Source organism: Ambystoma mexicanum, chromosome 14 (assembly GCF_040938575.1).
Source record: "Ambystoma mexicanum isolate Mex_15411 chromosome 14, UKY_AmexF1_1, whole genome shotgun sequence".
In the NCBI taxonomy this organism is placed as follows: domain Eukaryota; kingdom Metazoa; phylum Chordata; class Amphibia; order Caudata; family Ambystomatidae; genus Ambystoma; species Ambystoma mexicanum.
The window spans coordinates 596,458,238-596,480,967 of record NC_090940.1 but is presented as its reverse complement, the minus strand read 5'-3'; the positions used below and the strand labels follow the sequence as shown (position 1 = coordinate 596,480,967).

At 45.9% G+C, this 22,730-nt stretch overlaps 1 protein-coding gene across 1 annotated transcript in view; it reads left to right on the top strand.

The window, feature by feature from the left end:
• EML5 (EMAP like 5) overlaps positions 1-22,730 on the top strand; it is a 772,681-nt gene that overhangs the window by 293,456 nt on the left and 456,495 nt on the right. The gene's annotated exons all lie outside the window — the stretch shown is intronic.

Genomic DNA, 22,730 nt, shown 5'->3' with positions numbered 1-22,730 from the left:
CAATTCTCTTGTTCAGCTGAATGCCCACTTCTTTTGTGGCTCTTTTGGTCTGTGCTTGGCAGACCTTTCTGTGACTGCTCTACCTCTGGTAAGCTTTTTGGTCTCTGCTTTATGACCAATTCTCGCTCTCCGGCTGCTACCGGATCCCCCGGTTCCTCCAAGGAGGATCCCTCTCACAACTATAGTTTCCCTCTTGTGAGAAATCTAAGGGTATTCTCACTCCTACTCCCCCTGGATCCTCTTCTCAGGTGGCCAGGGAAAGGCCATCGCTTTTGGATCCTGACCCTGGGGGAGGAGAAGCGAGGGGGGATCATCTGGGTGGAGGGTCCTTTGAGATTAGGAGTGAGGTATGTAAGGAACTCATGGTGACAACAGTAAAGACAGACACAAGTGATAACAGTTCAAGGGTGTTTATTAAACTGTAAGTGCATGGTGGAAAAAACGCCTAACCTAAACCTAAATCTAAGATGGGAGCAAGCGTCGACCATCAAATGAAAAATAAGGCAGTCCTTGTGGCGTCTTGTCAAAGTAAAAAGCCTACAAAAAACGATTGCCAATTACTTACAACTAATTACAGTAAGAGTGTGGGATAGGGTATTCAAATAAAGGAAAAGGTGTTCACAAATAATAAGTCAGGATGTGATTGCCTTGAGGTCTCCCTTCCCCATGTTTTTAGCGTGGGACAAGGTGGGACTTTGGAGCACAGCGCACGCTCGAGCCTTCCCAGCACGAGCCGACAGTTCCGTATCAGCTATCAGGTTCTTCGATGGTTAAGTCTCTTTTCAATAAAAGTCTCTCGCCTTTGAGGCCTGATGCTCTCAACAAACAAACACAAAGTTCTGTTCTACGTACACTTTGGGTGATGGCTTCACACCTGGATCCCCCTGTTCTGGGCGCATACCCCTCAGAAGTTGTATTCAGCAAATTAACAAGAAAGTTCCTTTCTCAGTGAACTTTGGGTGATAGCTTTCCATCCCTGGATCTCCCTCGGCCAAGCTCAGACCCCAGATGACCAAGGGGGACGCTTCCCTTTCCCTTGTCTACTATGTCTTCCTTTGCCCCCTAGCTCTGATGAGATTATTGCCCTACTCCTCAAGGCTAACCCTTCCTGTGCCTGGGTAACCCACTGTTCCTGCACATTGTAAGGCACATAGCTCCCAGTGTTCCTCCACATCTTACTTCCCTATTCAACCGCTCTCTTGACAATGCCACTTTTCCCTCTTCCTATAAGACAGCTACTGTCAGCCCTCTCCTTAAAAAACCTGGTCTAGATCCTAACTGTCCTGCCAGCTTTCGCCCTCTCTCTCTTCTACCACACTATTCCAAAATCCTAGAGTGAGTAGTATTCAATCGACTCACTGAGTTCCTTGATACACACAACCTCCGGGACCCTCTTCAATCTGGCGTCTGACCTCTGCATTCTACCAAGACAGCTCTCAATGTAAGCAACTTAGTCTCATCCGCTTGGCATGCAAACCTTTCACCTATTCCTATTCTACTCGACCTCTCTGCTGCCTTCGATACTGTCAACCCTTCTGACCTTCTATCTACATTATCTCTCCTTGGCATCAGAGATAAGGCCCTCACTTTGTTTGCTTCATACTTTGCCCCAGACACTTTCAGGTGTCCTGGAACATCCTTCGATCCCCACTTACCAAGTTTGCCATGGGTCGGTCCTTGGACCACTTTTCTTTACTCTCTATGCTTCGGCTCTTGGCTCCCTGATCTACGCTTACGGCTTGTCCTATCAACTCTTCACTGACGACACTCAGATTTTCTCCTTTCCCTTCTTATTCGACAAGCTGTTGACAAAAATGTCAAACTCTATACCATTTAATATTAGACGGCGTCTCACTCGCTCATGCTCAACTCCACTAAAACTAAAGTTCTCTACTTCCCAGCCAAAAAAGCTATTTCTTCCTCTCCTCCTCTTCTTCTCTCTTGACTACCTTCCTTACTCTGCTTCCTCTCGTAACCTTGGTGTCATCTTCGACCCATAACACAACTTCACGCTTTTGATCTCTGAATCTGCCAGTACAACCTCCTCAATATCAGAAAAAAATGTCATTGTCTTCTTTTCAACTGCTAAACACCTAATCTCCTTAGTCCTTTCTAGATCTGACTACTGTGCCAGTCTCCTCTATGGCCTTCCCAACTTTGCTTTTTCACCTCTGGACAAAATCCTCAACTTCACGGTCAGCACACTTTTCAACCTTTCTCGCTTTAACTCTACCTCCTCTGCCCATCGCCAGATTGGCTGCCTATCTATGAAACAAAGGGCTAAGTATAAACGTCTTTTCATCATCTTCAAAACTATCTGTGGACTCGCCACACCTTACCTATTGTGGTGGGTTGGAAGGAGTCGGACACGCTGAGGACATGATTCAATACCTTTATTCAACTTAAAAGTAAGAGGCCTACCTTTCCCTCTCACTAAAGGGAATACCCTACCTATCTAAGGAAACTAAAGGTGCTCGTCAGTTGTCAGGAAGTCCAATGTAAAAATGTCCCCCGTCCAAACTAACTCTATATGACCCTACCACTATTTTAAACTAAATTAAATATGTCAAGAGAATGTCTTGTCTTTGCCCAGTGTGATGAATCCTACAGATCCCTCACCAACTCCCTGCTTAAAGTCTCCTCCCAGGTGGCCAGGGAAAGGCAGGCGCTTTCTGATCCTGACCTCGGGGCTGGTGTTCTGCCGGAGGATCCCCTGGGAGGAGAAAGGGCCCAGGGGAGTGGGAGGAATCGGTTGGATGAGACATGGTATTCGTAATCCTCTATAGAAGATGATTTAGCATGCCCAAATCTGTAATGACCTGTTGTAACAAACATATAGTTGGCCCATGAGATATCCATACAATTAAGGGTGAACCCACTCATTCACTCTTGAACTTGGAAGATCCTTTGAAAGTTTGGGAAACCTATATCGCTAAGAACCTCCCTTAGACCCAAAGAGGCAGTGAAAGGAAAGTTGGTAATAACAACATTATGAAAGAACTGCCTTTTTCTGTACAATCAGGGTTAATGACTCATTCTTATAAAGTTTCTTTAAAGAATGTTACAAGAAACTAAATGGGGTTTGAAAGTAAACCAAAAGAAGTAATAAGACTTAAATGTTTCTTTAGGGACTTCAAGTCCCAGAATTCCCTAAGTACTAGGACGAAGAAGAGGGCTGAAGAGGAACAATGTGACAGGATTGGTCAGTCCATTAGTGTAGATGACCCACACCTGAGGGAGACTGAGAGGCTTGAAAGGCCCTCTCAGGTGCAGCCCATAGAGAAGGAGCTGTCTCGGCTAGTGAAGAGCAGAGGAAGTCAGAAGCATAAAGCATGTGCCTCGAGTTGGCAGCCCAGACAGAAGCTGGAGGACAATGAGGACGCCGGGACCATTGTAGGGCAGATTCCAGCTGCCAGTCCTGAGAGGGTCCATTTCCCCAGAAACCGGAAGTGCATAGGTCGTGCTGCGGGAATTGTGCAGAGGGAAGGCTCTCCCTTTTGTGACCCGTTCTGCAGAGGCTGCGCAGCAGGAAGTGCTCAGGAGGCTGTTTTGGGTGGCTGGCATGCACAAGGAGGCCTCAAGAGCAAGTGGCACTCCGGAAGTGCCACGAACAAAGGCAGGCATACCGGAGAGGTTTGCTGCACCGTGAAGAGACGGAGCAGCAGAAGCCCTGTGGAACGTGAGGGGACTGGTAAGTGAAGCCAGGCGTGCGACTGAGAAGTCCTTGCGTAGTAGCAGAAGGAGTGCAGCGTTTCACTCTCGTGTGAATAAAGATAATTCACATGCTAATGTGGAATACCGGACATTATAAAACAACAGAAGAAGCACTTGCAAAAGAGTAAAAGGGGTTCCCAAGCTATTGGTATATATTTAGCTAGGGGAAAAACAGCTGAGACTTCATGAAAAAAGCCAACTGACTATAATCTTGAAAGTGGGAATTTCTGGAAAACCCAACCAATGGTGGTGGCAACTTTAAAACGAGTTGATATCAGTAAGCATTGCCCAAGTTAAGAAATTGGAGAAACTCAATCTGGCCAATATTACAAACAGCAGAAATTATATGATATGATAGGCTATTTATAAAGTGCTTAATACCCAGAGGTTTCTAGGTGCTGACCCGGGGATTGAACCTGTGTTGCTCTGTGTCATCTTGTTTCCAAGGCGAGCATAATGCCCCTGAGCTATCCTCCCGAGACAAGGGGGCTAATGCAAGGGATGTAAACTCTGGGACTAAGTGCCCATATTATATACATCTGGTTCATATTGGGCTACCCACAGTTTGGAAAAACCAGGGGAGAGGTAAAGGGAGATCCTATCCCTGTCAGTCTTTGGTGGTTTATAAGGTGGGGAAATAAGAGTGGCGAAAGGAGACTACCCTTCTGGGGGCAAGTGTCCAGAAGGATAGGAACATCATTTATAGAAAAGTGTTCAAGAGCATCAATGCGAATCTTGTCTTGGCTGAAAAGGTGTTGAGAGTCATGAAGATGTCAGTTGTTGAATGCTGTGACGCTGGTAAAATATGTCAGTTGACATTGAATATAAAAAGCACTGTTGTTGTGAAAAGCTGTCCAGGCAAGGGAAGATACCCAAATCGAAAATCTTTTGGAGACTGTAGGCCTGGCAAGGAAGCAGGCCAAGTAAAAGTTGGAGAAGTGCTACAAGGTGGTCCTAACAGAAACATTATGGGCCTCATCATGAAGTGGGCGCAGTGGTAAAATGTGGCGTTCATGCTATTACTGCCGCATTTAATGCTCCGCCCAATCTCGAGTTGGACAGAAAGTGGGAGTTTTCCTTCCAGCTTTTTGCTGGAGCTAAAAATCTCCCCTTTCCGCCCGTTTTCATGGATATTAGCTCTGTCTTGACTTGACACGTCGTGAAGAATATATGGGCCTCTGTCCACAAGTTCCACACAGAGAGAGAGAAAACTACTCCCTATGCGAGCCTTGAGGCCACAGGTGGTTGTTGTTGCGCAGGATCAGATGCCGCCGAGGACCCCAGAGCTGTGGAATTAATTCAGGTATTAGCACAAACAAGCACAGTACTGCCAACAATGTTACTGTTATTGAAAAAGGGCTTACCCAAGGGTGATTCAAAGATGCCAGGAACTCTGAGGCTGTGGTGCAGGGAAGCATCAGCAATCCTTGAAGCCAGGCGCCAGAAACTCAGCGCTGGCTACACACCTGATGATTCTTGGATGTATTCGTAACACTGTGGTACTCGTGCTTATAGGCACCGTAACATTTCAAGGAACCTTGAAGACAGTAGAACACCTAACAAAGCTGAGAAGGGTAATCCAAACAATCCGTTAACCGTTAGCCAAAAATCCAAAAGTCCGTAAATCCGAGCAGAAACCAAAACCACAAATCCAAGGAGCAAGAATAGCCAGTCCGTAATCCGTAGGCTTGAGGTCTGTTTCCAAATGAATCCAAAACGTGAATCGAAAACGCCAAACAGTGTCGTGAAACAGCTGTGAAGTGGCGAGTGATTCAAAGTGCGCCGCTTTTATCTCTGCAGACTCCTGATCACGTGAGCGGAGCTCAAGGCACGTGACCGGGAAGTCAGCCCGGAACCAGGAAGTGGTTGCTGCCGACTGCTCCTGCTCCAGCCCGCTCGCAATCTCCATGGCAGTTGCCACTGGAAACGAGGGAACAAATAATATCGCCCTCTGACAGAGCCTTGGAGCTGATGACGCTTCCCTCGCACCATAGGGAGCATGACCATGTGAAGGGCTGACTGTGACTTGGGGAGTATAGCTGTGTTATGTGTCAGGGAGTCCCCGGGGGTATGAGTGTTATGTAAAGCGGTGTGCCTGACCTTCCTTCTGTGCATGACAAGCGCGCCGCTAATTGCACCTGCGCTAATAGTGTCAAGAAATCCCCATTGGGTCCAATGGATCCAATGGGAATGGGGATTTATCGCCCGGCCACAACTTGGGATCCGGTACAAATTGCACCGGACCAAGTTGCGGTAATCTAATAGCATTGGGTGTTATCCCACGCAGTCAGCGCCGGGATACCGCCCAACTCATGATGAGGCCCATTATTTGTTGTAGCAGTATTGGAAGAGAAGCGGAGCAAAGCTGTAGTGGAGAAGTTATATTCCTGGGAGTTATTGAAGTTGAAAAATCCTCCTGACCAATAGAAACATTGTTGATATTGAGGAATTGAAAACCTCTTTAGAGAAGGAGAAGAATCTTATGATCTATGTGTTGGAACATTTTGTTGACAAGTTGATCTTACATCCGTCTATATTGGAACGTGGTTGCAAATTAGGATGTCCTTGTGTTCTTTTTTGGAACTGTAAAGCAGAATCACGTTTGGAAACTGGGGAAGGGGAATTCACCCAGGTTCTGAACTAAGACTTTAGTTGCTTTATGAACTCAATCAGCCTTGTTTTGAACTGCCATGCACTTGCTTGTTTATTTGTTGTATGTTTAAGTGTGAGGGATATATATACTTTGTTACAGTGTTTCCTTTAGTTTATTGTAGACAGGGAAATCCTCATCAGGGTAGGGATAGTGAGGCGTTCATCCAACCTTGTAATATAATGAAATGGCCTATGTTGAGAAAACTTCACAATGTGGTCCTCCTCACATTTCTGACCCCTCACACTGGTCTTTTCTTTATCTTCCAATCGGCTTTTTATTTACAATCTTTCCGTGTGGTAGAGATATTTCTTGGCAAATTCTCTTTGGATAGTCTTTGAGATCAATTCTTGTAGTTCTTCAAGAATAATCTTGGGTTTAGTATTTTCTGTGTTTCTATGTTTACAATAACATCCCTTCAGGTACTTGTTCACATTCTTGTCATCACTTGTAGATTATTTACTTTCTTCACATTCAGGCTTTCCTGAGGTGGGTTTATCTTCACACTTTTTTGGGTTTGCCTCATCATAACTCTGTGTTAAAACGTCTCTTATTTTATCTTGTTCATTCAAGATGTGTACATCCTGTTTCTCTAATATATTATTATGTTAGACTTGCTCCATTCTTCAATTCTGAGGTCCTAGGGTTTCTTCCCTTTCTCCCATGGTGCTTGTTTCCAGTCTCTACTTGCTCCCCACCTATGTTGGTTAAACTCCTCTGTTACAGGCTTATCACTTCTCCTCTTAACTGGTTTCTCTCTCTGTATCTCGTCCTTTTGGACTGGGGCGAGCTTCTCTCTTAATATAATAACCCTCTTCTCTGTTGGGTTATTCGTTACTGGCTTATGATTTCAATGACAAAGTCTTAGCATTAGTTTCTCGAGTTTCTCTCCTAGTATAATAATCCTCTTCCCTCACTGGGTTATTCATTACCTCTTTGCAACTCCAATTATACAGTCTTAGTCTTATTTTCACATCCTCAAGACTGGGACAAGTTTCTTCGGATCTATAACAATGCTTCTCCCGGTTCCCCGGTACCTCTTTCTCTGTCGGGGATGGTGGCGGAGCTCGGTCTCACACAGGTGTGGGTTGTCGTTGCTCTCATTCGTCGCATTCCCGTTCACAGTTCCTCATCAGGTTACTGGTCTGCACTTGCGCTGGTGGTAGGAAGCTTTCAGCGCTTCCCATAACAGTGATCTTGCTGTTGTTCTTCGGGCGTCCAACCGATAACACTGTATTTGTGGTCACGCCACCACCGGATAAGCTTGTTCCTCTCTCTTTCCTCACAATGCCTTTATCGAAAGCTGCACAGGCCGGGCCTCCGGCATCTCGTACTGACATTCTTGACCTCCTTGGAAGTCATGGGAACCGCGACTTGCCTTCGCTCCACCTCCACAAGGCGTAATGATGTTGGGATGTTGTTACGGCTCATCTGATTGGTCTATCTAAATCTAACAGAGTGTTGGACCACAGAGAATGGCTCTTGGCACTTATTGATTCAGAATTGAAACTCCTGTCAAAAGCCCCCAAGAAGCCGCTGATGAAACTTCTCATTGCAGCATGGCTTGTTATAGCTCAAAAATGGAAATAAAAGGAGCCACCGACGGAATTCGATTGGCTTCAAAAGGTTTGGCATTTCCTGACGATGGAGTGGGCCACTTATACTTTGCAGGGTGATCACATTGCATTTAAGTATGACTGGGGATTTATCCTTTCTTTTCTTCGGTGTGACTTTATGATTCAATGTTGCCCCCACAGACTAAGGGTTGTGGACATAATGTAGGTCCTCCATGGCTTTGCCGTTGACGGGAACTGAGGCTGTTTTTTGGGTTTGATTTCTCTGATGTCAATTGGGGGCTGGGGGTTTGGAAGAGGAGGGGTGGGGGTTGGGAAGAGGAGGTGGGGGTTATTGTTTCTTTTTTTGTTTTTGTTATTTTTTTCTTTGGTTGTATGCTTAATAATGAAAATGTCAATAAACACAATTAAAAAAAATCATCAGCTCACCTCATTGCCACCACTCATGCCCCCTGTGCTCCCTCTCGTTTCCTCTCTCTCCCTCTTCACTCCCCTACTTTGGAATGCTCTTCCACTCCCTCTCCGTACTACTCCACTCTGCCGCTATTTAAATCCAACCTCAAACCTGTCTCCTTGCACTCTGCACTACTGCATCACCCCGTTTTCCTCTCTCCCTGCCCTTTATGGACAACCCTACAGCACTTTTCCATCAGCCCCCCATCCTTAATTCAGCACGTCCTCCACCATCCTGTTCCTATGTCATTCTGTCCTGTGCTCGTCCGTGGTTTATGCTTCCACTTTCCCCTGCAACATCTGGTCTTTAAGTCACATTCTCTCACCCCAGAGTAAAGGACCCATGTTCTCCGCTCTGTTATCAATGGTAAATGGTAAATTCTGTATGTGTTTTTCTGCCCAAAATGCATTGCTTTCCCTTTGATTTGCATAAATAAATAAATAAAATACATTAAATGGGCCTCGTATGTATGGCGGTAAGGTAACAACGGCGCTGGTATCGCTACCGGCACCATTGCTACCATACCGCCATACTACGAGTTCTGCCCACCAGGACCGACCTGGCGGGAATTGCGGCAGCCGCGAGCACAACTCGTGGATGCACAGTCACCATTATGAACGATGCTGGTTCATCTGAGCTCCCCATTCACATTCAGCCCTATGGGGCCGAATGGGGATGGGGAATCCCTTACTGCCGGCACCCGCGAATGGGCAATTAGCGGGTCCGCCGAGCTCGGCATGACCCAGTAATTGCCCATTCGTGGTTGCCGGTAAAAATCACAGGTCCTACGGCAGCCGTGCCTTTGTTACAGGCATGGCTACCGCCAAACCGATAATGAGGCCCATTCTGTTGTAGCCGGGGTATGGTATGCTGCTCACTTGGCGGGAGACAAGTGTAAGCCGGCACATTAACACACTCTACTGAACTTGCATTCTTGCTCTATGCCCCTAACCTGCCCCGTACGCCAGCACCCCCCCTCTTCTAGGGTTCGGAGATCACGCCAGGTGTGCCGCCCCTGAAAAGGGTAGTTCAGGAAGACAAGGTGGAGGTGGTGACCAAGGGAAAGGCCAAACCCCTACCGAAGAAAATACGATGTTAAATATACAAAAGGCGACACAAGGATAGACAAGAGAACTATGAATCTGGTTGTCTCGTTAGCGATAAAATAATATTTTATACATATGCAACTCCAGGACAGCAGCAGATTGCTCATTTTATATAAAAAGGGGAAACAACCACACCAATATTATCATGCACTAATATTAAAACCCCAATACCTAATTCCTAACTAAGTAGCTGCATACAAATATTAAATAGCAGTGGTGTTGCTAGGGGAGGGCCTGGGGGGGCAGGGCCCCCCCTATGAAACCCTGTGCCCCCCATCTACCCTCCCTACCTAAAACAAGCAGTGACCATGTTCTCCCCTTACCTTTGTCTGTGCCCCCCTACTTTTGTCTTTGGCCCCCTCTCTGCCCCTCCTAAATTTGATTCCTGGCGACGCCACTGTTAAAGAGGTACAAATAGACTTTGAAATAGAATCTCACTTTATAAAGTGCACCTTAAAAAACTTTGTACAACTTTGTCCTTACTTGACGGGCAGTCCGGCTAGGGCTTCTCTCCACTCCACAGGGAGGGTTCCAGGAAAGAATCACGCGCCCAATAGCACCTGCTCTTTAAAGACTGGCTGTAGTTTGTCTTCTGTTTTACAGAGAATGGGCCTCATTACACGGAAGGCGGTAATCCAGGGTGCTATTAGCACCCTGGACCATGCCGGTAAATTACCGGCACCGCCTTGGCGGAAAGGGGATTTACCGCCCCATTCCAAGGTTGGAGGGGCGGTAAATCCCCTTTCCGCCATTGCCCTTCCCCATTCCCATTTCTGCCCCATAGGGCTCTATGGGAATGGGGAAGGCGCTAATTACGGCACCGCAATTTTGCGGTGCCGTAATTAGCTCCGAGGTCCCTTAGCGGGTTGGTACTTAACGCCTGCAAGAAGCAGGCGTTAATTCCTCCAACCCGCAAAGGGACCTCGTAGTACGGCGGTAAGGGTTAACGGTCACCGTTGCCATTAACGGTGACCGTTAACCCTTACCGCCGTCCGTGTAATGAGGCCCAATGCCTGCTACTGCCTCCAGGAGTTCTGCTCCAAGGAGTTTATTGTTCTTGCTAATTGTCTGATTTTTGCAGACCAGTTTCCGGTCCTCAAGCCATTGAGAGTTAAACTTGCAATGACAGGTACAGGAAGAAGGTCATTGCTGAGAATGCTCACAGCTCCTTTGTGAAGCCATGACCCTCATTACGGGTAATACTGCCAGATATTGAGTACCGGTGATGGTGGTAAATCCCCATTCCATGGAGTCCCGTTGGACTACTAGGTTAATTCCGCACCAGTTGTCTTTTGCCTTAGGGAATACAGTCTGGCGGCAGGGAAATCAGTGTTGCTAGGAAGGATGGAGGGCAAACGAGGTAGAAATGTGCACTCAGATGAGGACTCATGAGGGCAAGAGTCCATAGACCAGTCAGGGCAAAAATAAAAAGTACCAGTGCATTTCGTCAGAGCAACAGTCTAGGAATATTTGAACTCACACAATAGTCACTTCTCTCCTCCTAAAGTGCCTCTATGCTTCCTCCATCACACCTCCACGTGCCTATTTAGCCTGGGCAAAATATGACATCTACATGCCGCCCCATACATGCTGATCCTATTCCCTCCCATCCTCCAACAATGCACCTCTCCGCCCACCTCCACCGCCTTCCGAAAACATCCTCATCCCAATCTCCCTCTATGTCACCACCGCACCTATCCAAGTGATGTCGTTTCACCAAAAGGTCACGGGTAGAAACGAGACATCCCTTGTCCGATGATATCACAGGAACTGACATCACACAACCAGATTTGCGAACAGGAAGTGTCATCAAATGGCCGTTGACCCTGAAAGTGTCCCATAAGTGGCAACACTTACGTAAGTACAACAGCAAAATGCATGAATTAATATAATGACGTACAGTTTCTAATATAGACAAAAGGTCCTTTCAGTTACGCACCGCATATTAACAAAGTTTCGGCCTTCATATCCCCTGGGCGCCATTACATGCCGGATATAGGGCCTCATTAAGAGTTCGGCGGTAAGGGGTTAACGGCGCTGGTAAGGATGGTGGTGCTGTTAACCCCTTACCGCCGCATTATGAGGTCCCTTAGTGTGTTCCGCGAAGGCCGGCTGGTAAAACCAGCCGCCCTTAGCGGGAGCCGCTAAAGATCCAGGGAGCTAACAACGGCTCCCGCCCCATTCCCATTGAGCCCTGGGGATGGATTCCCTGAATGGGGAAATACCGGGTCCTCCAAGGTTGTAATGACCCGGTAAGTCCCCATTCAGGGAACCCGGACCCGGTATGCGGTATGGGGGTAGCCATGGCGCTAATAGAACCATGGGTACCTCCATACTCGTAATGAGGCCCTATAGCTTCAAATGCCACTTATACAGGCATTACATGTTAGATGTGGCCTCTTATGCACGGCACGTTCTGACCTAATTTGTTGTGCCACAAAATTGCATAGTGTGTTGATATTTTAGGGAACAGTGATTGCCTGAAGAGTTGGTTCCTTTGTACAATGCCTTCTCTGTCATTATCATTAGAACAGGAATTGTAAGTAGCTCACTCATTTGATTTCAAATTCACAACCACAAATTTCGACTCAAAGACTCCAAAAATGTCATAGTGAAGCATTCACCAATTAGCAAAGTCGAAAAGAATGATAAGAATGCTGGCACGCTCTCTAATTTTCTTTTTTTTAAACTACGTTATTCAATTTCTTCCAACAGATAAATGAACATTCAATATCTTCAACATAATAAACTTAACCATCCTAAATGCAACAGTAACATAACCATCTCTAATTTTGATGGAGCTCCTTCAAGTGTCCAGTTGAGCCAGGCAGCCCCTACCAACTCCTGCTTTCTACTCTTTGGAGGAACACTTGGAGGGCTTCAATTAGTGTTTCGAATGCTCCTGCGGGAGGCCTCTGTGACCTTCCCAGCGGCTACCATGTCCTTTCTTTTAATGAATCAACCGCGGCTTGAACTGAATCAGAGCCGCTCCTTTAGATGTTAAAATGAATGCCCGGCCCTCTTAATTGCAAACTGTTACATGATTAGCAAGCGTGGTTTATGAATACTGCAGGAGCCAACCGTGGGTGGCAAATATTCAAGAGAGCACTGAGGAATCTTGGTTTGAGAAGCGAGTAAACCAGCCAAGCTCTAAATAGGCGACCTTTAAAATAACCTACCTTTAGGAGAGGCTTACGTCACGATACCTATTCCACTGTTTAAAAATCTTAGGATGCATCTCCATGGCTGCTGGTGGCAGAAACAGTGTCGTGGACTTGACAGATCTGTGTGATTTTATCGAACCCAAAAATAGAGAATGGCATTTTAATGCACCCAAAATACCACCCCCTAAGCGCTCTGTTTCCTCATGTTTAATGACCCACCGCAAGCCCCTCCCCACCCGAATTAACCCCTTACCCCACCCACGTAGCTTGTAAAAATCAGTATTTTTTTCAGTATTTGTTATTCTTTAAAATGTAATTCTCTATTTTTCATTAGGTATAATCACTGGATACCAGACTTGATATGTGTACGTTCCTATACTCCCTCAAAGTTTATTCAGCATATGATATGAAATTTTATTTATATCGCGCCCATACCCAAGTGTTTCAAGGGCATTTCCTCCATTCACTCCTTCACTGTCTCTATCGTTCACTTGTGACGTCACTGTCCTCTCTCAGCATTGTGTCTGCACGCGTTGATTCTGCACCCTTGGTGTACTCCTAAATTTTAAGGTCCACATTTCCAATCTTGCTGTTTCCAAATTTCTGTAGGAAAGCAAATGTCTTATTATCAAAAGAGTTTTGGATCTGCAGTCCAAACTCACATAATTTGTAAACTGGACAGCAAGAATTTCTATTTTCGATTAATTACTTATTTCCAATTTGGCACCCCTACCGTAGAGTTCCATTCTTCCACCTGAAAATGTGATGACATCTTCCTGTTTCTTTTTCATTGATACCAGTTACGAATGCACTCAAGGTGGAATTTGCATTGCGCTGTGTCGATTTTAAGAGCTTTTATTAATTACAATTGTATTTCCTTGAAACCTCTTATATAGTGCCATAAGGTGTATCAGAACACTGATTGGAGAAACTGACATAGTAAATCATTTCATAACAGTTTGGGACAGTCAGTAAATAAATTAATCCAGGAATTGTTTACACAACCAGTTGCCTCCTAACGTATAAGTCCACAGAAATGGTCCTAAATGAGGCAGCTGAACAAGGAAAAGCATGCTCGGTTGTTCGAGTTTTGGCATAAAGTTTAACCGCTAAACAAAAGTGAGATTGACGCTGCAGAGATTGGTGTCGGACTCTGATAATACGTTTCTCAGCAAGATACGCTGCAGAACCAAGGTGAAGAGGTTTAAAAACAAGATAACATATTTTAACGTGTTGAATGCAAGCACCCAAAAGGATCCGATGTTGTTGGGTCAAAGTGCGAGGGATGATGGCATCTCCTGGACCCAGCAGATAGGCTGGCTGCAGCTTGGAGAACCGGAGGAGTGAGGATAGATTTAGGGAGACGGGCCAGGATGGCATTGCTGGAATACAGTTGACAGATGGAAAAAGCTTGGGCCAACAAACTGAAATCAGGGACAGGGATGAAGGGCTGGAGAGCATGAAGGGTAAATGAATATATGAACATTTTCTGCTTTATCCAAAGTCTCAATAGGAGGTTTAAAAGGGCTAGAGTAGAAGTCCTGTTCACCAACAACTCTCAAGCCAAAGTTTTGTCAGCAGAGTATAATTTTTACTGGAAAGCAACAAAACTCTTTTTTGGGAGAATTAAGCTTAAGAGAATGTCTTGTCAACCATTCGTCAATCCTCCTAATGTGCCTAACATCCTCCATGTATGTCACGGCATATACAATTGTGTATCTTCAGCATAAAGGTGGACCTGAACACCCTACCCAGAAACCAGATCTTCCAGCACCTCCATTTTGTGATGACATTCACCCCTAGGGCACACGAAGTGAGACTTGGACTTGCCATCCTGCCTGGACCATCTATGAGGAGCCAGCCAAAAAGGAAGATAACCAAGAAAGGTCCCGGCAAGTTTTTCAAGATGTTATGGATTGCTCCATGGTCAATAGTGTCATACGCAGCTGACAGAATTAGAAGAATCCGGGGACTGGTGCCGCCACCATCCAGGATTCGATGGATGTGATGGAGTGGTTGGTGGTTTCTGTGCTGCAATCGGAGCGAAAACCAGATTCATAAGGAATGCAAGTGCGATTAGCTATAATTGACCCAACTCGTCCCACCTTCTTCTCAAGAAAAGGACGGCAGAGATAAAACAATGGTTGTTCATACACTTCTTATCTAAATTGCCCTTCTTTATAAATGTGGACATCTCATTGGTCTTTAAGGAGTTTGGGAAGATGTTACAGAAAAAGTAATCAGAGAAGTCCAGAGCCAAACTAGCAGGAAATTGTATTTCACCAGAGGAGAAGGCAAGGAATCTGCCGGGCAACTAGAGGACGCATGCAGACACTATGTGGCTAGGGTGCTCTGATGTCACGTGGTCAAACTCGGTCTACACACTCAGATGTAGGCGCAAAGCCAGAAACAAATCTGAAATGTTCTTCACTAAATAATTAGCAAACTCAGTGAGGGTAGGAAAGAGTAAACACTAGGCTCACTTAGGGAAGCATTCTTTATAGTTCCCCAAAACTGAGATTAAAGCATTGGGCCAATTCTAAGATCCATTATATCCTGCATAAACGGGACCTTAACGCCACACATAGGGCCTCATTACACGGACGGCGGTAAGGGTTTACCGGTACCGGTATTTTACCGGTACCGGTAAACCCTTACCGCCTTACTACGTGGTCCCTTTGCGGGTTGGAGAATTTAACACCTGCTTTTTGCAGGCGTTAAAAACCAACCCGCAAAGGGACCAGGGAGCTAATTACGGCACCGCAATTTGCGGTGCCATAATTAGCACGTTCCCCATTCCCATTATGCCCTATGGGGCAGAAATGGGAATGGGGAAGGGCAATGGGGGAAGGGGGAATTACCGCCCCACCAACCTTGGAATAGGGCGGTAATTCCCCTTTCCACCAAAGCGGTGCCGGTATTTTACCGGCATGGACCAAGGTGCTAATAGCACCTTGGTCCACCGCCGTCCGTGTAATGAGACCCATAGCCTTCTTTTATTATGAAGACGCTTACGAGCGTGGAACACTGGCTGGGCTGTTCTCTTTCATATTTTCTGTCCCCTCCTTGCACTTAGATTGAAGGTGTTTCATTCTATAGAGTACCATAGACCAGTGGGGTTTCTCGCTTTCCTTTGAAAGACCCCCGGTGAAAGACAAATCCCCATAGCGGACACTTAGGAGCAAGAAGACCGTCCCAGGTCAGTCCCAGGAGAATACATGTACCCTTCTTATCTTGCTGATAAGCTCCAGTCCGCAGGTGGGTTCGGGGTCCCACAAGAGTTTGGATGTCAGACGCTTGAGTATGCCATTGAAGAGAAGTGTTACATTGTTACATTTTCAAAAGGTGTCATTTCCTTCCAGATCTTCGACCCCGGAAGTTCCCTTCAGTTGAACTTTGGGGGATCGGGGTCTTTTAGTCCACAGATTGGCATAACATGTACGCTTTATTTCTTCGTAGCTCCCTTTCAGAGTTGGAGTGAAGAAAATATTGAATTACTGTAAAGCACATTTTTAAATACCTTTTATTGGACTTAGTGAAAATAGTTTGCTAAGATCATACAATGCTTTAGCTGTGGCTGCTGTCTTATGACCATCTGAGCATGTCAATTGCTAGTATCATTATTTTGAGTTTGTCCAATAAGAGATATCAACACTTGGATCTTAGTCATCTTGTTTTCACCTTGAGTTTCTGCACGTAGGTGTTTCTCCAAGGAGGTGGTAGGACTGAATTATTCCGTTCAAATCTGTTCTTCATCTTTTAGAAGATTTACTATATCATCCTCAGGCGCTGCCCAAAGCTAACTTTCTTTTTGAGGGTGAATTGTATATATTTTTTACTGTGTCCCGCTTCTGCTTTTTGGTTCGTCTTGTGCATGAGAAATGTATGAACCACATTAAGTTCATAGATCTCCCTTCTTTTTCATGTATTTCTTCATCTGGAGATCTTTTTGTAACAGGTCACATATTTAGACCCCCGTGACAGGCATCTCCGCTGCTTGTCCTTTGGAAGTTTTTTTTTTAGATATCACACCCCCGTTTGGGGGTGAACAGGGCCAGCGTGAATCTGGTAACAGCCCGCCAGCCTGAGCCTAAGATACGTGTGAGCATAGCAGGGGCCACAGCATGGGCTCTGGGCTTTAACTGGCCCTGTTGTCACCGAACAAGAGGAGTGATAGATATAAGCAGCCTGGGGCTTTCGCCCTGCTGCTAATAGTTTTTATTTTAAGGGAAATGTACAATGTTCACGGTGGCCATTTTAGGAAACGACTGAGAGCGCTGCATGGGTGCCAGAGTCATCGCTCATTATCTCCTTCTAAATTCATGTCTTTTCCTATAAGCACCTGCTGATGTTAAGTGGCAGCCAGTGTGTATCAAAGGGGGAAAGAAGAGTACATGTAAACTTTCCAGCGCCCCCAAGAAGCAACCATGACCCAACAGCCTTGCTTACCGATGGGCGGGAGGGCCGATGTGCTCTGCAACTGCCCGGCCAAGGGAATGGAATGGGGTGGACAGAGGAGAGCAATCACCATTGAGATTCTGGGAGCACACACAGCCTAGATGTGTGTAGGGTCTGCATTGGCGCAGTGACAGGGCCGATTTAGGACCCGCATTGTGCAAAGAGTGCCAATTAGCCTAAGTGCATTTACTGTAATAGGATGCATGAAGCCAAAGTGCATTGCTTTGAGGTGTAGCAATGGAGCATGTACATAGAGCAAGCCAATGACCATTCCCAACACAATAGTACATGTCGAATGGCATCATATACCTTTAAATATTATGGGTGTCTCGAAAATATCAACATATTTAATGTACTCTATAAAATGCACACACTTATCTTAACCATTCTGCTGTTAATAGACCACAATAAAAGTATCAGTGCACCTTTGACTTGGTCGGTCATGGTGTTAATGTGCCCGCTGCAAAGATCGCAGAATCGCTTGCATCAACTCCTGAGCCATCCATGGAATAGTTCCTCTTGTTAGTGTGATGCTTAGAAGCCCAGACTTATTTATCTCATGCTTAATTGTATTCCTGCCTTAATAAGTCTAATTTGATTTGGCAAACTGCCTTCGCTCCGTAGGACATCCTAAGGATTTGATTGAAAATTGCTGACTTGGCAAACACCCAGCATTTGAACATATGGACGAGAGCTGTGATTTACCATAAGTTGCCGCATGTAAGAACTTCCATTTGCTTGATTAATTCTGCGGTCGCGGCACTCCAAGATCCCTACTTAATACGCTGTCCATCACTGCCAAGAAGAATACGTCACACTGAAAATGGAATGAAATAGATTAAAACCCCTACTTTCAATCATCGCAGAAGACGCTGATGGTATTCTGCGTTCGGTTTGACGGAAGATACCTCATGCTTTGGGCTTTGCTTACGGCACTGACCTGATGTCTAGGTCATGAAGCAAACTCCACCAGTTTGGTGGTATGTGATTAAACAATGTGAATCATAAGCCTTGTGTGAAACCTACAAATGTCACCCACAAATATTTGTGTTGCCAACCCAAAGTTTGGTGACCGACTAATATCCAGTGGTCACTTTTGCAGAAGGGGCAGGGGGGTAGGGGGGGACAAACAAGCAATCGCATGGCATCAGGGGCACCCTTATTCCCCGCTCTTCCTCTCACTGTTCCTCGTGTCCGCTCCATCACAGCCGTTAGTGAACGCAAAGGTGCTGTTTGACGAATATGGACAATTCGTTCCCTTCGGACCAGGGGGGAGCCCACCCATGTGAGGCTCAGGAGGTGAGCCTGCTACGCAAGACTCTAGTGGTCTGGGCAAGTGGGACCTCACTGGCAGTGACTCCCATTCCAACAAGGAACTGCCAATTCAAACCACCCTTCCTGCATATATGGATGTTGGAAAGACTTAGGCATTTCATGTTAAAAGCACATTGACAAAGAACCTTCTCTGACTCTATTGGCTTCACGTGATGCTGAATGCCACCTGAATGCCATGATCACGGAAGACAGACACAATTCCATTCATTACAATGACGTGTTTAAGGAGAGAACTGACTGTGAATGGAGGAGAAACTCCCAGGGCGGGAGGAGAGCAACCGTTACACAGAGGTCGAGCCTCTGAAGCAACGACGTCCTGAAGGGGCGGAGCCACATCAAGCAGCAGAGCCAGCGGTGGTATGAATGAAGGTAGACCCGCTAGCTGGAGATTGGATGGTGGGTGCCTTGACCGAGCAAGAGGCACTAACCTAGCTTCTGGAAGCAACAGATAACTATACAATCATAGTGGGAAGGACATGGTGAGGAAAGCAGAGAAACAAGGGAGGAGGGAACTAACGTGAGGGGGTAGTTGGGCAGATTGGTAGCAAGGGATCTACAAGCTATCAGCGGAGGAAACAGTGGTGAGCAGCTCACCCAGTCTCAGGTAGGGTCCTAGGTGTTAGGAAGGAGCCATTCCTTGAAGAGGTGGGCATTGAGCTCCTTTCAGAACTGTAGTAGCAAGCGGGTGAGTCTGATGTTGACAGGGAGGAGGTTCTAGTGTCTTGGGATGTAGACAGAGAAGGCCTGTCTTCTGTTTCTTTTCTTCCTTCACCTGTGGAGGTCAAGTCTGCACATGTTTTTACTTCTGGTGCATCGCAGGCCTCTAGAGATGCTGAGTTTCACAGTGAAGCATCTTGGGCACTTCAGGTGACAGCCTTCGAAATGATGCAGCAGGATTTGAAGATGAACACAGGTTGCATCAGGAGCCAGTGCAACTGAATGAGGGTCGGAGTGATGTGGTTGAATGTTCGGAGTACTTTGATGGGTCGTGCTGCAGCATGCAGGACACGTCTCAGGGGGGCCAAGATCATTGCCAAATGGCCTTCCAAAAGGGCATTTCCACCATCCAGGTGGGAGAAGACCAAGGCTTGGACAGCAGATCTGAGGTTATCTGGGATGAAGGCCTTGATTTTCCAGAGGAGAGAAAGTTGAAACCAAGCTCTTTGGGTCTTTATTGCTATGGGTCCAGATTAAGCTGCTCTATGTGACATATTGGACACTGGGGCAGATGCACCAGAGACAACTGTCTGACGATGACTCGTGCTGGAAGTGCAGGCAGGGGAAAGGCTCACTGAGCCATTTAATTTAGTTTTGCTGCAAAACTAAGGAGTTCTGGAGGGGCGTGTCAGAGAGATTGAGCCTGGTTTTGCGACTTACTATACCCATGAAGGCTTCCCTGCTTGTTCTCGGGGATGACCACCTAATGGAAGATTTGAGTTATGCGAACAAAACCTGGCTAATCCGTGGCAGCACGCTAGCAAAGAAAATGATCCTGCATGCATGGAAACCACCAAATTGCTTTTGCATTGATCGCTGAAGTGCTAGCCCTGTCGACTTCTGAAAAGGCCATTTACAAGGATAGGGGTGAATTGAATAACTTTGATGAGATTAGGGTCCGTTCCGGGACGTGTATGGTTAACAAGAGCAAGATATGATTACATTACACCTTGCAACCCTGCTTGACGCATAAGTCCCAATGTTTAATGTTCTTACACTGAATTTCTACTCACCAAGCGATATACATGATTTTTTTTGTTACTATGATGTATGAATTCTGAAGCTCACAAATAGACTTCTTTTAGGGGTATGTTTCTGATGTGTTGCGCCTGTATTTTCACTCTCTGTTATTCGGCTCAGCATACGTTGCTTTGATTACTGTATTTTCTGTCTGCAGTAATGAAATAAAAAATTAAATCTCAGAAACTATAGGATTTGTCCGGTCTTCAGGGTCATGGGGAAGGTGCCTTGAGTTAGGGAGATGTGGATGATGGTCGGATAAGGCAGGAGTGCTCCAGTCTGAAGGGTCTCGCATAAGGAGACAGGGAGGATGTCATCTGCATGTATGTTGTGGCCTTGAGGGGAGTTAGGGGGGTAGTGGGATATTCCGTAGTGAGTGTCTTGAAAGTTGTTCTGGTAGTTGTGGTTTTGTCCGATAGGATGTGTAGTGTGCTATCAGTTGTGGTGTTGGTGTTTATGTGTGGGCGGATCATGCTAATCTTGTTGATGAAGAAAGAGTTGATGGCAGATTCTTCAATGGAGTGCAGTACTTGTGGATCATGCAGAGGGTTGATGCAGTGTTTGATGGATTTGAAGAGGGCTCTGCTTTCATTGTTGGCCTTGGCTATGGTGTTTTGGTAGTAGTTGGAATTGGCATTGGTGATCAGTCGTCTGCGTGTAGCACGGAGTTCCTTGAGCATGGCAAGGTCGAATGCACTGCAGGATTTTCGTCGTCTTTTCTTGTTTTCTTATGCTCGTTGGTTGAAGTTGAGCTCTTAAGTGAGCGGGAGGTTTAGGCTTGAGGGTGCGTTGTTTTACTGGTGCATGGTGGTTGATGTTGGTTGTGATGGTGGGTTTGTGTTCTTGGAGAAGGGAGTCGCAGTCCTGGTTCGTCAGTGGTAGATCAGCCCATGTGTGGTGGAGTTTGGCGAGTTCATCCGTGAGAGCCTTCACTGGGACATTTTTTAATTATCTGAACTCTTGTTTTCTGGGTTTCCAATAAGTTTGCTTGACTGGTGTGCTGTGACTCATTTCAAAGGGGATGGCAAGATGGTCTGACTAGTTGAGCGATATTGTATAGCTGTGATGCAGGGTGGGCAGGGTGGGCAGGGTGGTGATGATGAGGTCGAGGATATTACCTTTCCTGTGAGTTGGGTCTTTTGTGTGCTGTGTGAGGTTCAGAGTGTCAAGTAGGCAGTGTAGATCTTCCTTCACAGACTTGGTTGCTAGGCTGCCAGGATGTTGAAGTCACTAAGGAAGATGTGGGCATGCGTGGGAGACCAAGTCTGGGAAGTCTTCGATGAAGTAGGTTTTGGGCTTGGTCGGTCTGTAGATGAGGTGAAAAGTGACTGTGTCCATTCGGGAGAGTGGAAATTGGCAGGAAAGCCTTTTTTCGAAAGAGCCAATGGTGGCGACGTCCAGTTGGGTGCATTGCCATGATTCCTTGTGAATGATGGTGAGGACGCTGCTAATCTTGTTTTGGCAAAGTCAACACTTTTGACTTGTGTATAGGTACCATATAGGCATTAACAGTCACTGCTATCATATGCCAATGTAGTTGTACCACTTTCCAGTTCTTTCCATCTTATGTCCGTAGTTCCATTATTGTGCCTAGCAAATGCCTATCCCTTGCCTAAACAAAAGCCAAACCTATTGGCCATGTCAATGCTTTTTCCTTTTTTGGTGGCAATCATGCCTGCTGCTCGCGGCACGCACAGTGTCCAAGCTCAGACGAGAGACCCTCTTTGTCCCCCCCCTAACTGCCACCTTATCATTGTCCTGAAGGTGTCCTTTCGTGGTGGACACCCCTGTGAACCCTGTTACTTTTTTGTTGCCTCCCACTGCATTGCCACCTGCGCCCGTAGGCACACAAAGCACCCACATTAAGATTGTCCATAGTATCATAGCCGAAATAAGATGAGTTTGTGTCCCGGAAGGATGGGGCCTGGGAAGCAATGTTGGGCTGTCTGGTTCATGAATCTCAGGATGAGGGATTTGACAAACACAACAATAGTGATGGAGAAATAGTGATATGACATGATATGGCATTTATAACGTGCCTATACACAAGTGTTTTTCCAGGGCGCGTGGGCAGAGCTTGGAGCACATTATGTGAGGAGAACTCGTGGCTTTACTATGGCAACTGCTTTCCCATCAGTTTACTGTTCTTTTTAAAGCCCACTTTATAGTGGCATATGTGCCAGTTGTAAGAATCATAATAACTTGCTTTTCATATGGAGCTTGGATACTAGTATCTAAGTGCCGGAGATGTGTTTTGCTAGGGAATATGTCTTCTAACTGTAAGTGCTTGTACTTCACTGACTGTGGCAAATTGATGAATTGATACCAGTCAAACCTAATGATGTGGAAATTATAAAAAAGCAAGCACAGTTATAAGCAGCAGAAACAATGGGTGGTGTGCAAAAAGATCATAGAGTTCTTCAATTTCTATGCGGAAAACGATCATATAAAAGAATCGCCACAAAATGTATTCTTCAAGAAATATTTCCTTAATGTGTCAAGTGTTATCTGTGTCCATTTTTATGATTAATTTCTACT